Raw genomic sequence first — 13255 nt, forward strand, 5'->3', positions numbered from 1 at the left:
TTCTAGAGACCGTGTGTACAGCATGGTGACTGTGTGGCGATGGTGGTGGTAGTTTAGTCGCTAAGTTGTGTCCCACTCTTGCAGCCTCATGGACTGTAGCCCACCAGGGTCCTCTGTCCATGGGATTCTCCAGGCAAGAATACTGGAGTGGGTTACCATTTACTTCTTCGGGGCATCTTCCTGCCCAGGGATCATGGTGACTGTAGTTTATAATAATATATTATATACTTGAAATTTGCTGGAAGAGTAGATCTCAAGGGTAATCACACACAGAAGCGCACACATGCACACCCACACGCACACACGCACACACACACAGCAACTATGGGAGGTGATGGATGTGTTAAATAGTGTGATTGTGTAAGCATTCCACAATGTGTACATATACTAAAACATCACCGTAAATATATATATTTTTTATTTGTTAAAAAACCCCTCCTGCAGTAGACTGTAATCTCCATTCTAGTCAAGACTTGTCTTTATGCCTGTAATACAGACCTGGTAAGTCTTCAGTGAAGTTGTGCAACGGTGACAGTGTGAAGAATGGCTTTGAAGATGGGACAGGAGGTGTGTAACCACTGGCACTTTACCAGAGGACCTATCCTTGCCTTTAAACAGGACACTAGAAGCACACACTGGGGGTAAGGGCCATAAGCCCTTTTTCTTCCCCTTTACCAAAGAAAAATTAAAGGGGAACATGCAAGGACAGCCATTAAGGGGGAAAGAGGTCATGAGAAAACAGCAGCAAGGTTTGCATGTAGGAGGGAAGGCAACTTGCTTTGTCTTGTAATTGTCTTGCATGTTGTATGAAAGCGCCCGAGTGGTCTATACTGTGAACCAGTGTGGGCCTGCAGATGTGCACACTGCCCGTCTTCTAGAGTGGGCAGAGCGAAAACTGTGAAAGGGTAATGACAAAACCCAGGGCAGGACGCCTCCATTTCCTGCTTCAGGAAGACTGTTACCAAGAGGGCTGTTTTTCTCAGCCAGGCCCCGTCTCCTGAAAACCAAACTTTATTCAAGTTCATTTGAAAAAAAAAAAAAAAGCCTAATTCAAACAATTTCTAGCTCTGAAGAACCAGGAAGGAATAAAACAACAACAATGCAAAACCTTAGGGAGGACCTGGAAAAGCTACTTTGTCCTAATCAGAAATCGTGCTTATAATCAGTCAGATTGTTTTCTACTCATACTGGGAAAAGAGAGTTTCTGAGCTTACAACAGAAGTTTTTAACCTAGTATAAACAAAATGTAATGTTTATATGCATTTTTCTAGGGAGAAGATTCATAGTTTTCATCATATCCTCAAAGAGTTTTATAGCCCTGAGGGAAAAAAAAAAAAAGATTAAAAACAACTGGTTTAAGGAACTCCCTGGCGGTCCTGAGGTTAGGACTCTGTACTTTCATTGCCGAGGGCCAGGGTCAATCCCTGGTTGGGGACTAAGATTCTGTAAGCCGAGTGGCTTGGCCTAAACAGATAAATAAAAATAAAAACACACGCACACACACCTTCAATCAGTTTAAATAGAAGAAACATCAAACATGAATAACTAGCAATAAGAAAGGAAATATGTGATTTTTAACTGAGCAGATCTAGACTCAGTGACTGTGCTTTATATATTCGCCTGCTCATGTGTATTTTTATAGCAGCCAATTAATAATACTGTAATGAAACCATTTCTTACACCTTTGCAACTTAGCTGTTCAGAGCTAAGAATGTGAGGGCTCATCTGAACCTCCTTAATTTCCCCTTATTCCAGCAGAGTGGTATCAGCAGGCAACTGCAGGAAGATATTATCCATGGTTTAAAACCCTGAGGTTTTAAAACGTTGGCTTTCTCTTCAGCTCTAATTTAAACCTGAGAGGGAATATTACATGTCAAGTGAGAGTCACAAAATTTCACATCTAGCATTTGGGGGAATCCTCTGTAAGTAAAAAGATAATGTTTTTTTAATTTAAAAAATATTTATTTTTATGTATTTGGCTGTGCCAGGTCTTAGCTGTGGTATCTGGATCAAAAAATTGTCCAGGTGAATTCCCTGGTGGTCCAGGGGACGTGGGTTCTATCCCTGGTCAGGGAACTACATCTCACACGCCCTAACAAAGACCTTGCTCAGCCAGATAAATACATAAAAATAAATATGTTTTTAAATTTTCTTATATTTGTTGCTATAATTTTTGGAGCCCTGGGTGAGGCAGGCAAATCCTGTGCAGTCCTCAGCTCAGCACCACTGCTTTGGATATGAAACATACCTTCAGGGAGGAAGAAGGCACAAACAACCAGAAACACGGAGGATATATACTGAAAATGCCATCAATCTGCTTTAAATATTTTTTACCTTAAAATATTGTGTTGTGCCCCCTTCAAGGACAGGCTTTGAAGAACTCTGTAAATAACAGGAAGTTCTAAGAAAGTCTGTGGTGATGCTATTTATTTTACTTTTTTCAACTTTCTATTTTGTATTGGAGTTTAACCAATTAACAGTGTTGTGGTGGTTTCACATGAACAATGAAGGGTCTCACCCATACATGTACATGTATCCATTCTCCCCCAGCCAGGCTGCCATTGAGCACGGTTCCTTGTGCTATATCGTGGGTCCCTGTTGGTTATCCATTTTAAATATAACAGTGTGTACCTGTCCAAGTCAATCCTAAAGGAAATCAGTCCTGAACGTTCATTGGAAGGACTGATGCTGAAGCTGAAGCTCCAGTTCTTTGGCCACTTGATGCAAAGAGCCCACACATTAGAAAAGACCCTGATGCTGGGAAAGATTGAAGGCAGGAGGAGAAGGGATGCCAGAGGACGAGATGGTTGGATGGCATAACTGACTCAATGGACATGAGTTTGAGTAACCTCCGGGAGATGGTAAAGGACAGGGAAGCCTGGCGTGCTGCAGTCCATCGAGTTAGTCAGACACGACTGAGTGACTACTTGCAAAAAGTTTCAAAGCTAGTGAGTTTTAGAGCCAGGATCCCAACTGTGTAATGTAACAAGATTTGGTTGCAAACAACAGAAATAGATTCTAGCTAATGTGTGCGTGCTGTGTGCTTAGTCGCTCAGTTGTGTCCAACTCTTGTAGCCTGCCAGGCTCCTCTGTCCATGGGGATTCTCCAGCCAAGAATACTGGAGTGGATTGCCATGCCCTCCTCCAGGGAATCTTCCCAAGCCAGGGATCGAATCCAGGTCTCCCGCATTGCAGGTAGATTCCTTACCATCTGAGCCCCCAGGGATGCCCCTACAAGAAGGGTCTTCTAGCTGATGGAGGTGAAATTTACTGAAGGCTATCAGGTGGCTCACAAGATGGAAAGGACTTGCGTGCATGCTAAGTTGCTTCAGTCGTGCCTGATTCTTTGTGACCCTGTGGACCATAGCCCGCCACGGTCCTCTGTCCCAGGGATTCTCCAGGCAAGAATACTGGAGTGGGCTGCCATGGCCTCCTCCAGGGGGTCTTCCTGACCCAGCGATCAAACCTGCATCCCTTAGGTCTCCAGCATTGGCAGGCAGATTCTTCACCACTAGCACCACCTAGGAAGCCCCTCCAAGAAGAGTCTGGGAACAGCTTAACAATCTCCTCAGAGCATCTACAGTCCTTTGAATGATCAACGTGGCTGTAAAGCAAGGGTAAGCCAGCATCAGTTACCTGGCCTAGCTTAGTCTCATGACTGGGCAAGGGGAGGCCACCTTGATTAACCAATCAGCAGACCCTACACACTGAGGGAAAAATAATCCCTCATGGAAATTAGAGTGCTTTAATCCAATGAAGGCAGACCTAGGGACTCCCCTGGCTGTCCAGTGGTTAGAAGTGGATCATAAACAAGGTTGAGCGTTGAAGAATCGATGCTTTTTAATTGTGGTACTGGAGAAGACCTTTGAGACTCCCTTGGACAGCAAGGAGATCAAATGAGTCAGTCCTAAAGGAAATCAACCCTGAATATTCACTGGAAGGACTGATGCTGCAGCTGAAGCTCTCAAACTTTGGCCACCTGATGTGAAGAACCGACTCCTTGGAAAAGACCCTGATGCTGGGAAAGATTGAAGGCAGGAGGAGAAAGGAGGCAAGAGAAGATGAGATGGTTGGATGGCATCACCAACTCAATGGACATGAGTCTGAGCAAACTCTGGGAGACAGTGAAGGAGAGGGAAGGCTGGTGTACTTCAGTCCATGGAGTTGCAAAGAGCTGGGCACAACTTAGTCACTGAACAACAGCAGTCATGGTTAGGACTCAACATTTCCAATACAAGGGATGTGAGTTCCGTCTCTGGTGGGAGAACTGAGATCCCACAGGCCGTGAGGCCACAAAAATGAAGGCAGACATATACAGTCCTGGGTGGACTGTATATTTTCCCAGTGTATTTTTCCCAATAAACCCAAATCTGTCCATATGTAAATTCTTGGCCTTGTCCATTGTACTCTTCTACTTCTTAAATATGGTAGCAAGCTAGAGCCCTTGTTAGCTAGATGTCAGAAAGTTGACAGAGGAAGAAGGAGGTCACAAGGGACAAAATGGGGTAGTTCAGATTGCACGGTGATTTTATAAATACTTCTTTCTGACCAATAGGGTATGTTCTTAGCTGAGTGATTCTGATTTGTTTCCCCTTGGTCCAATGAAAATCAAACAGAGTTAAACAGACCTGGGCCTGATTCTCTGTTTCACCACCTACTGTCTGTATAACTCTGGGCAAAGCGTGTAACTTCAGTGAGCCTCATTTTCTTCATCTGTAAAATAAGCTAAAACCCACCACCTTACCATATTGTTATGGGTTTTAATTGAGCAAACCTGTTAAGTGCCTGACATATAAAAGACTCCCAGTAAATGTTACTCTCCCCCTCGTCCCTGCCCCGTGTACTAAAGAGGATTGTATGGAATGAGTGTTCTTAGTATTCTGAAGATTGTATGATTCATTTCTTCTGCAGGTATAGTTTTTCTTACAGAAGAATATCCAGTTATTTCATGATGGCCTTTGCACCTCCAAAAAACACAAATGGTCCCAAAATGCAGACAAAAATGAGTACCTGGACACCCCTAAACCATCAGCTTTTGAATGACTGGGTAAGTAATAAGAACTAGTTTATTAGTTGAAATCATGCTTTAAAGGAAAAAAAAAAACACATTAAAATTTTGGTAATCAAAACATGAACAGGAATTGCTTAGGATTGTATAGTGGATAAAAAAAAATGAAGGATTTCTTCAAAAATTCTAATTGAAAAAAACTGAAATAAATTTAGAACAAAATAAAGAAAACTTTAGTTGAGCCCCAGTTACATGGCCAGAGTTGGCAAGAGATACAGAGTTCCTGCTTAAAAAGGAAGATCTTAGGGACTTCCCTGGTGGTCCAGTGGCTAAGACTCTTGGCTCCCAGGGCTGGGGCCCAGGTTCTATCACTGGCCAGGGAATTCAGTCCCACATACTGCAACTAGAGACCTTGTGTGCTGCAACTAAGACCCAGCACAGCCAAATAAATTAATAAATATTTTTAAAAGATTTAGGAGATAGAAGGCGGAGTGTCTGCCAGTTCCCCTTCACCTCCGTACCCTCCTGGTCTTCAGGCTCTGTGAGTCTCCCTCCGAGGCCTCTTCATCCAGACCCCTCTTCTCCTTTGACTGTGCACATCCGGTTCCACGTTCTCAGTTCACACACTCACCCCCCTTCGCCTGGCACATTGCAGTAGCCCCTCAGCTGGTTTCACTGTCTCTAATCCGTCCTCTATTCTGGTCCCAGAATGATCTTTCTAAAATACCACACTAATCCTATGAAGCAAAAGCGATAACACACTGCTCCAAGGATAAATTCCACCCTACCCACCGTGCATAGCACTGAGGACCCTTCATGTGTCTTAGTCAGTGAGTCGTGTCCGACTCTTGGAGACCCCATGGACTATAGCCGGCCAGGCTCCTCTGTCAGTGGGATTCTCCAGGCAAGAATACTGGAGTAGGTTGCCGTGACCTCCTCCAAGGGTCTTCATGACTCACGGATCGAACCCAGTGTCCTTTATATCACCTGCATTAGCAGGTGAGTTTTCTTTTTTTAATTTATTTGGTTGCAATTTTTGCTGAACCATGTGAAGCCTTAGTTGCAGCATGTGGGATCTAGTTCCCTGACCAGAAATCAAACCCAGGCCCTCTGCATTGGGAGCATGGAGTCTTAGCCCCTGGACCACCAGGGAAGTCCCAGCAGGTGAGTTCTTTAACACTGGCTCCACCTGGGAAGCCTGAATAGCTTTTGTCAAATTTTATGAGAATTTCTAGGGAATTCCCTGGTGGCCCAGTGGCTCAGAGTCTGTGCTCCCAATGCAGGGGGCCTGGGTCCCATCTGTGTTCAGGAAACTAGATCCCACATGCGGCAAGAGTTTGCATGCGGCAGCTAAAGAGCCCACATGGCACAACTAAGACCCAGTGCAGTCAAAGAAATAAAAACGTTTAAAAATCTCATGATAATTTCTAGGTGAGCAATGATAAGAGAAACAACAATTTCTATTAGAAATTATATTTATGTTGTTGTTCAGAACTCCCATTTTATCACCCCCCACCCAGCCATTTTTATTTTGGTTTAGTTAGGTTCTAGTTTGGAGTAAAAGTATTTTCAAAAATCTTAGCCTGCCATATGTAACATAGATAGGCAATGGGAATTTGCTGCATGGCTCAGGAAACTCACACAGGGGCACTGTATCAGCCTAGAGGGGTGGGGTGGGGAGGGAGGTTCAAAAGGGAGGGGATATATGCATACCTAGTATATTGTCACCCTGCTTATTTAACTTATATGCAGAGTACATCATGAGAAACGCTGGACTGGAAGAAACACAAGCTGGAATCACGATTGCCGGGAGAAATATCAATAACCTCAGATATGCAGATAACACCACCCTTATAGTAGAAAGTGAAGAGGAACTAAAAAGCCTCTTCATGAAAGAGGAGAGTGAAAAAGTTGGCTTAAAGCTCAACATTCAGAAAACAAAGATCATGGCATCTGGTTCCATCACTTCATGGGAAATAGATGGGGAAACAGTGGAAACAGTGTCAGACTTTATTTTTGGGGGGGGCTCCAAAATCACTGCAGATGGTGACCGCAGCCATGAAATTAAAAGACGCTTACTCCTTGGAAGAAAAGTTATGACCACCCTAGATAGCATATTGAAAAGCAGAGACATTACTTTGCTGATTAAGGTCGTCTAGTCAAGGCTATGGTTTTCCAGTAGCCATGTATGGATATGAGAGTTGGACTGTGAAGAAGGCTGAGCGTTGAAGAATTGATGCTTTTGAACTGTGGTATTGGAGAAGACTCTTGAGAGTCCCTTGGACTGCAAGGAGATCCAACCAGTCCATTTTGAAGGAAATCAGCCCTGGGATTTCTCTGGAAGGAATGATGCTAAAGCTGAAACTCCAGTACTTTGGCCATCTCATGCCAAGAGTTGACTTACTGGAAAAGACTTTGATGCTGGGAGGGATTGGGGGCAGGAGGAGAAGGGGACGACAGAGGATGAGATGGCTGGATGGCATCACTGGCTTGATGGACGTGAGTCTGAGTGAACTCCAGGAGTTGGTGATGGACAGGGAGGCCTGGCGTGCTGCGATTCATGAGGTCACAAAGAGTCGGACACGACTGAGTGGCTGAACTGAACTGATGGCTGATTCATGTTGAGGTTTGACAAAAAACAACAAAATTTTGTAAAGCAAAATCTCTTCAATAAAAAATAATTAAAATTTAAAAACTGTCAAATCACTATGTTGTACACCTGAAACTAACAATATATATCAATTATAATTCAATAAAAATTAAATATAATACAAATTTAAAACATCTTGGCCCATGTGTATACCCATATGTATGGGAATGAATGTATCAGTGCTCAGACACACAGATGGAATTTGCGTATGCATACAGCAAACTGTTAACAGTGTGTGCACATGTGCTCAGGCTCGTCCGACTCTTTGCAACTCCACAGACTGTAGCCCTCCAGGCTCCTCTGTCCATGGACTTTTCCAGGCAAGAATATTAGAGTGGGTTGCCATGCCCTCCTCCAGGGAATCTTCCCATCCCAGGGATTAAACCCACGTCTTTTTATGTCTCCTGCATTGCCAGGTGGGTTCTTTACCGGCTGAGCCACCAGAGAAGCCCAACTATCAATAGTGGTTTCCCCTAAAAAGTTGGATGACATGGAAGAGTGGGAGGGAAGTCTATTGGAAGAGAGAGTTTTTGTTTTTTACCGTATACAGTGCAATGATATTTAACAATTTAAAAAACAAATATAAGTAAAAGCAAGCAAAGAATAGTAATGCTGAGAATGGAAAAACAGGTTCCAGATCAGCTATACTAAATAATCTCCTGCTGGACTTCTGCGAGTCTCTTATGCCTCTGATCTTTACTACCTGCCTTTGGAAATTGAGTGGCTTGGATCAGATGACCTCATAGGCCCCTTCCAGGTCTAACATTCTGACACTGTGAAAGGGGTTCAAAATAGATACCTAAGTTTACAGCTGGGCAGACCGTGTCCTTACGATAACTTCAAGGGCTTTTCTACACTTCTACAACAGGGCATTTGCCAATGATCAACGTAATTTTGAGGTCCTCTTTTTTTGTTTTGGCCACACTGCACAGAATATGGGATTTTAGTTTGCTGGCCAGGGATAGAACACAGGCACCCTGCATTGCAAGCTCAGAGTCTTAAACATGGTACCACCAGGGAAGTCCCTGGTTTTTGTTTTAATTTTGCCTTTTTTCTATTCTGTAGTACAATGAAAAATATGAAACTGTTTCAGTCTAAAATAAACCTCATAGGATTTTAACTTCACAAGAGGCTTTAAGCAGAGAGATTGAATTCTAATGTAGATGCCAAAATTATAGCATCCTCAGATTACAAAATAATTCAGGCCTTGTGAAAACGTTGAGAGGAATGTTTTATAAGTATGTATCTCTTTGCTGCCTAGTGTAGGGTTTTTTTTTTTTCCATCTAGTGTTTTAATCAAAAGTGATCAACATTTTTTTTTAAAATATGGTTCACACATGTAGTACAGTCCACATGTAGTTAAAAGGGTGTTCTGAGAAAAAGCACCTAACCACCATCCATCGGTCATAATTCAGGAGCCCCAAATGTCTTACTCCTCCACGGTAATGATGGCCCTTGGTGAAATATGCAACCACAGCGTCAACAGACTAAAATAACAGCCGTGGGATTCTGACTTAACAGCAGGCTCTGAGTAAACTGTGATGTGAACAACTGCGACATTCTGCAAGGAAAGACGATTCTCTCTGATGTCTTCCACTTGAAGTGATACTGTTTCCGGCTCTTTTTAAATTTTAATTGAAGTATGGCTGGTTTACAATGTTGTGTTAGTTTCAAGTGTACAGCAGAGGGGTTCAGTTATACATGTCCATTCTCTTTCAGAGTCTTTCCCTTATGGGTGATTACACAATATTGAGCAGTGTATGTCCAACAAGTAGGTCCTTGTTGGTTATTTATTTTGTATATAACAGTTTGTATATGTTTATCCCAAACTCCCAATTTATCCTTCCAACCCTCTTCCAGCTTTTTAAGATCAAAAATCTGATTGCAAATCCTTGGAATGAAGACTTGCTCCCAACCAGAGACTATAAGATTCTGAGTCTGCCTGAGAGCCTGACAGTTAAATAATTTGTTCCAAATTAAACTTCTTGTCAAGGGTAGAGTCAGAACCAGATCTGGGTTTGTCTAGTGTTTCTCTTTCTGCCCCTCATGCCTATCAGTTCCTACCTGACTCTAATCGCCTTTTGGTGAAGAACTGCATTTGCTTGGACTCTGCTTAGACTTGGTCCTTGGCCCTCTAAAGACCCTATCTCTTACCCTCTTTATTTGATTTTATTATCAATGACTGACTTTATTTTTTTATTTATTATATTTTTTATTATATTTTTATTTTTTTATTTATTATCAATGACTGACTTTATTTATTTATGTATTTATTTAAATATTTCTTTTCTTTATCTATTTGGCTGCACTGGGTCTTTGTTACAGCATGCAGGGTCTCTAGATGCGGCGTGTGGGATCTTTTTAGGTGCAGCAAGTGGAATCTAGTTCCCTGACCAGAGATGGAACTCGGGCCCCTACATAGGGAGTGTGGAGTCTCAGCCACTAGACCACCAGGGAAGTCCCCCTGCCACTTTCTTGCTGACTCTCCACACCCCGTCAAGTCAGTGCCCCTTTCTTTCTGATGCCTTCTGTTGTCATTGGACACCACAACGGTCCTCCCAACCTCCTTTTGAAAGGAGATTGTCATCCTGGGACCTAATTGTGTTTTTTTTTTTTTTTTCCCCCAATGTCAGGTCAAACCATGGGCAGCAATTCACTGAGAATGTAGGGCTTGAGGTCAGAATAGGGAAGATCAAGGTTGGGGGTCAGAATAGAAAGCCCATGGCTCTAGCAGGGTTTCCTAGGTGTTAGTGATGAAGAATCTGCCTGTCAATGCAGGACATGCAAGAGATGTGGGTTTGATCCCTGGGTCAGGGAGATTCCCCTAGAGTAGGAAATGGCAACCCAGTCCAGTATTCTTGCCTGGGAAATCCCACGGACAGAGGAGCCTGGCAGGCTACCGTCCATGGGGTCTCCAAGACTTGGGCATGACTAAGCATGCTTGCACCACATGGCTTTAATGAGGAACCAGGTATGTTATTCAGCTGAACATACGGTCTGGAACCAATGGTTTTTCTTTAAAATCTATAAAGGTAACCCTTTGGGCCTCTGCTTATCCTCTCTAAAACAGAAAAAGTGAACAAAAAGATCCTAAGAGTCCTTTTAGCCCTAAAATTCTATGACACGTGAATCTCCTGTTGTTGTTCAGTCAGCAGGTGTTTTGTTGAGAGCTTCCCCTGGAACCTGTGGATCATATAAGGGAAAGGAGCTGTAATCTACCTGGGAAGAGAAAATGAACAGAATGACCTGGCGGGCAATAGGGACTCCCAGAAAGGCCAGGTGGAGCATGGGCTGCAAGTGGAGGAGGGGTTGGGAAGAGTGAGACCAGTGGGTGCCAGAAAATTGCCAGTGCCCGAGACTTGGGAGGGGAATTAGAGGCTTGATAGGACTTTGTTAGACACAAGAGAAGGGTTCAGGAAATGTATGAATCCTGATTTTTCTCTTTTTTTTTTTTTGTTATTCTTTATTTTTTCTTCGTTGCACTGAGTCTTTGTTGGCGCACGAGGGCTTTCTCTAGTTGCAGCAAGCAGGGGCTACTCTCTAGCTGCAGTCCATGGACTCCAGGCCGTGCAGGATCAATGGTTGCGGATCACTGGCTTAGCTGCCCCGAGGCATGTGGAATCTTCCCCGACCAGGAATGGAACCTGTATGTCCTGCATTGGTAGGCAGATTCTTAACCCCTTCACCACCATGAAAGCCCTGAATCCTGATTTTTCAATCTTCTGAAAAATTCTATAGGTTTTTTTTTCTTTTAATAGGCTCTCTTCTATTTTCTTTATCTTTGTTTGCTTGTTTTGACCACTCCATTTGGACCTTAATTGCCCAACCAGGGATTGAACCCTTGCTTTCTGCAGCGAAAACACAGAGTCTTAACCACTGGACCACCAGAGAAATCCCCTCTTCTATTGTCATCTAGAAATTCTGAGATTATCTGTTACTCTTATTTGAGGGTCCTAGTAGCCCAGGGGGCAGTTAATTAGGAGGGAGGAGAAAATGGTATTCTTTTTCTTCTCTAAAGTATAAAAAATGTCTACCTGTGATATATGATATTCCCTGGTTAGTAGCAAAGATGGCATTTTACAGGCCTCGAGGTTGTTGTTGAATCAATTATTTCAGTCTCCTTTTTGCCTGCCCTTTGAAAGCAGAATTTGAGAGTCTAAACCAAGGAAGGAAAACAGATCTGTTGGAAGCATGAAACCAGTTCCTCATCCTCCTCCACAAAAGGGAAGAAATAGCCCTGAGTTGGTTTCTAAATAGGAGTGTCCTGACAGTGCGAGAGAATTTAAAAAGTGCCAGGAGGAAGGGAAGACATGGAGCCTTGTTTTGAAAGCCCACAGAGCACAGGGTGGGCGCCAGAGAGACAGTCACGCCTGTTACCTGCTGTCTCTTGCTTCCTGGCTCCAGCTTGCCCTCCTCTGCCAAACCTTCTCACTCGAGTTGTCCCTTCCTCACCCATTCAGACAGATACACAAATGACTGAAGCTCAGGGAAACATCGCTCCACTAATATGTAAATACACTCACATGGTAGCAATACATCCAAAGGATTTTCATTTGTCACAAGCATATTCATTCCTTCCAGCAAGCTTGGGCACCTCTAATATGCCACATACAGCACTCTGCAGTGGAGAAGTCAAGGTGAAGAAGACATGGTTTCTGTCCTCAGTGGTATATAACAACAAACCTATACAGATAAGCACTGAGCTGTAAGCCCAGAGGCGCACATATGCAAACGCATATGGAGTGTACACCCATTGGAGTGTGAACTCATGAAACTAAAAAACAGAGCCACTCACTCATAAATGTCACAAGTTCTAATACTAGTAATGCTGAAATATTTGGAGGGAGGTTGTCCGTTTTCTTATCTTTCCTCTGTCAGTTTTGTCATCGCTTTTCATATTCCAAAAGTGATTTCACTTTATGGTTCCATTCTTTTCGTATCTCTTGCCTTTAAAAAATTATTTATCCTCTAAGATGAATTGTCTCACATGGAGACACTGAGAAAAAGGAAAGTTTGCCCAAGTTATAAATAAAGCTACCCTTTCAGGTACAAAATCTTTCTCTTTATACTCAGTTGATAAAATGGAAAAGACTGGCAATATTTAGTGATTGGTCCTTTAATGATGTCTTTTAAAGTTTTATTTATTTTATTTTTGACTGTGCTGGGTTTTCATTGCTGAGCACGGGCTTGCTTTGGTTTTGGCAAGCAGGGGCCCCTCTCTGGCTGCAGTGAGCAGGCTTCTCATTACGGTGGCTTCTCTGGTTGGGGAGCAGGGGCTCCAGGGCAGGCAGGCTTCAGTACGTGTAGCACTTGTGCTTAGTTGCACCTAAGCGTGTGGAATCTTTTGGAACCAAGGATTGAGCCCATGTCCCCTGCATTGGCAGGCAGATACTTAGCCACTGGACCGTCAGGGAAGTCCTAATGATGTCTTTTTAATGAGTATTTTGAACCACAAAATATGAAATCATTCCATCTTTTTTTTTTTTTTAATTGTAGGCATTTGAAGAAAGAAGAGCTCTGCTTGGAAAATGGGTAGCTGTTTAAAGTATACCTGATTCTAGCCAGAAAGAGAAAGGCAAACACCAAATGGATATCTC

General features: G+C 43.1%; 1 long non-coding RNA gene across 1 annotated transcript; it reads left to right on the top strand.

Annotated features, from left to right (window-relative positions):
* The first annotated feature begins 454 nt into the window (after positions 1 to 454).
* On the top strand, positions 455 to 7792 carry LOC132658557 (uncharacterized). Its single transcript, XR_009598367.1, has 3 exons — positions 455 to 641; positions 4912 to 5047; positions 6761 to 7792. It is a non-coding gene; the product is annotated as an uncharacterized LOC132658557 (long non-coding RNA).
* Positions 7793 to 13255: the final 5463 nt, after the last annotated feature.

Source organism: Ovis aries, chromosome 24, assembly GCF_016772045.2.
Source record: "Ovis aries strain OAR_USU_Benz2616 breed Rambouillet chromosome 24, ARS-UI_Ramb_v3.0, whole genome shotgun sequence".
Lineage (NCBI taxonomy): Eukaryota > Metazoa > Chordata > Mammalia > Artiodactyla > Bovidae > Ovis > Ovis aries.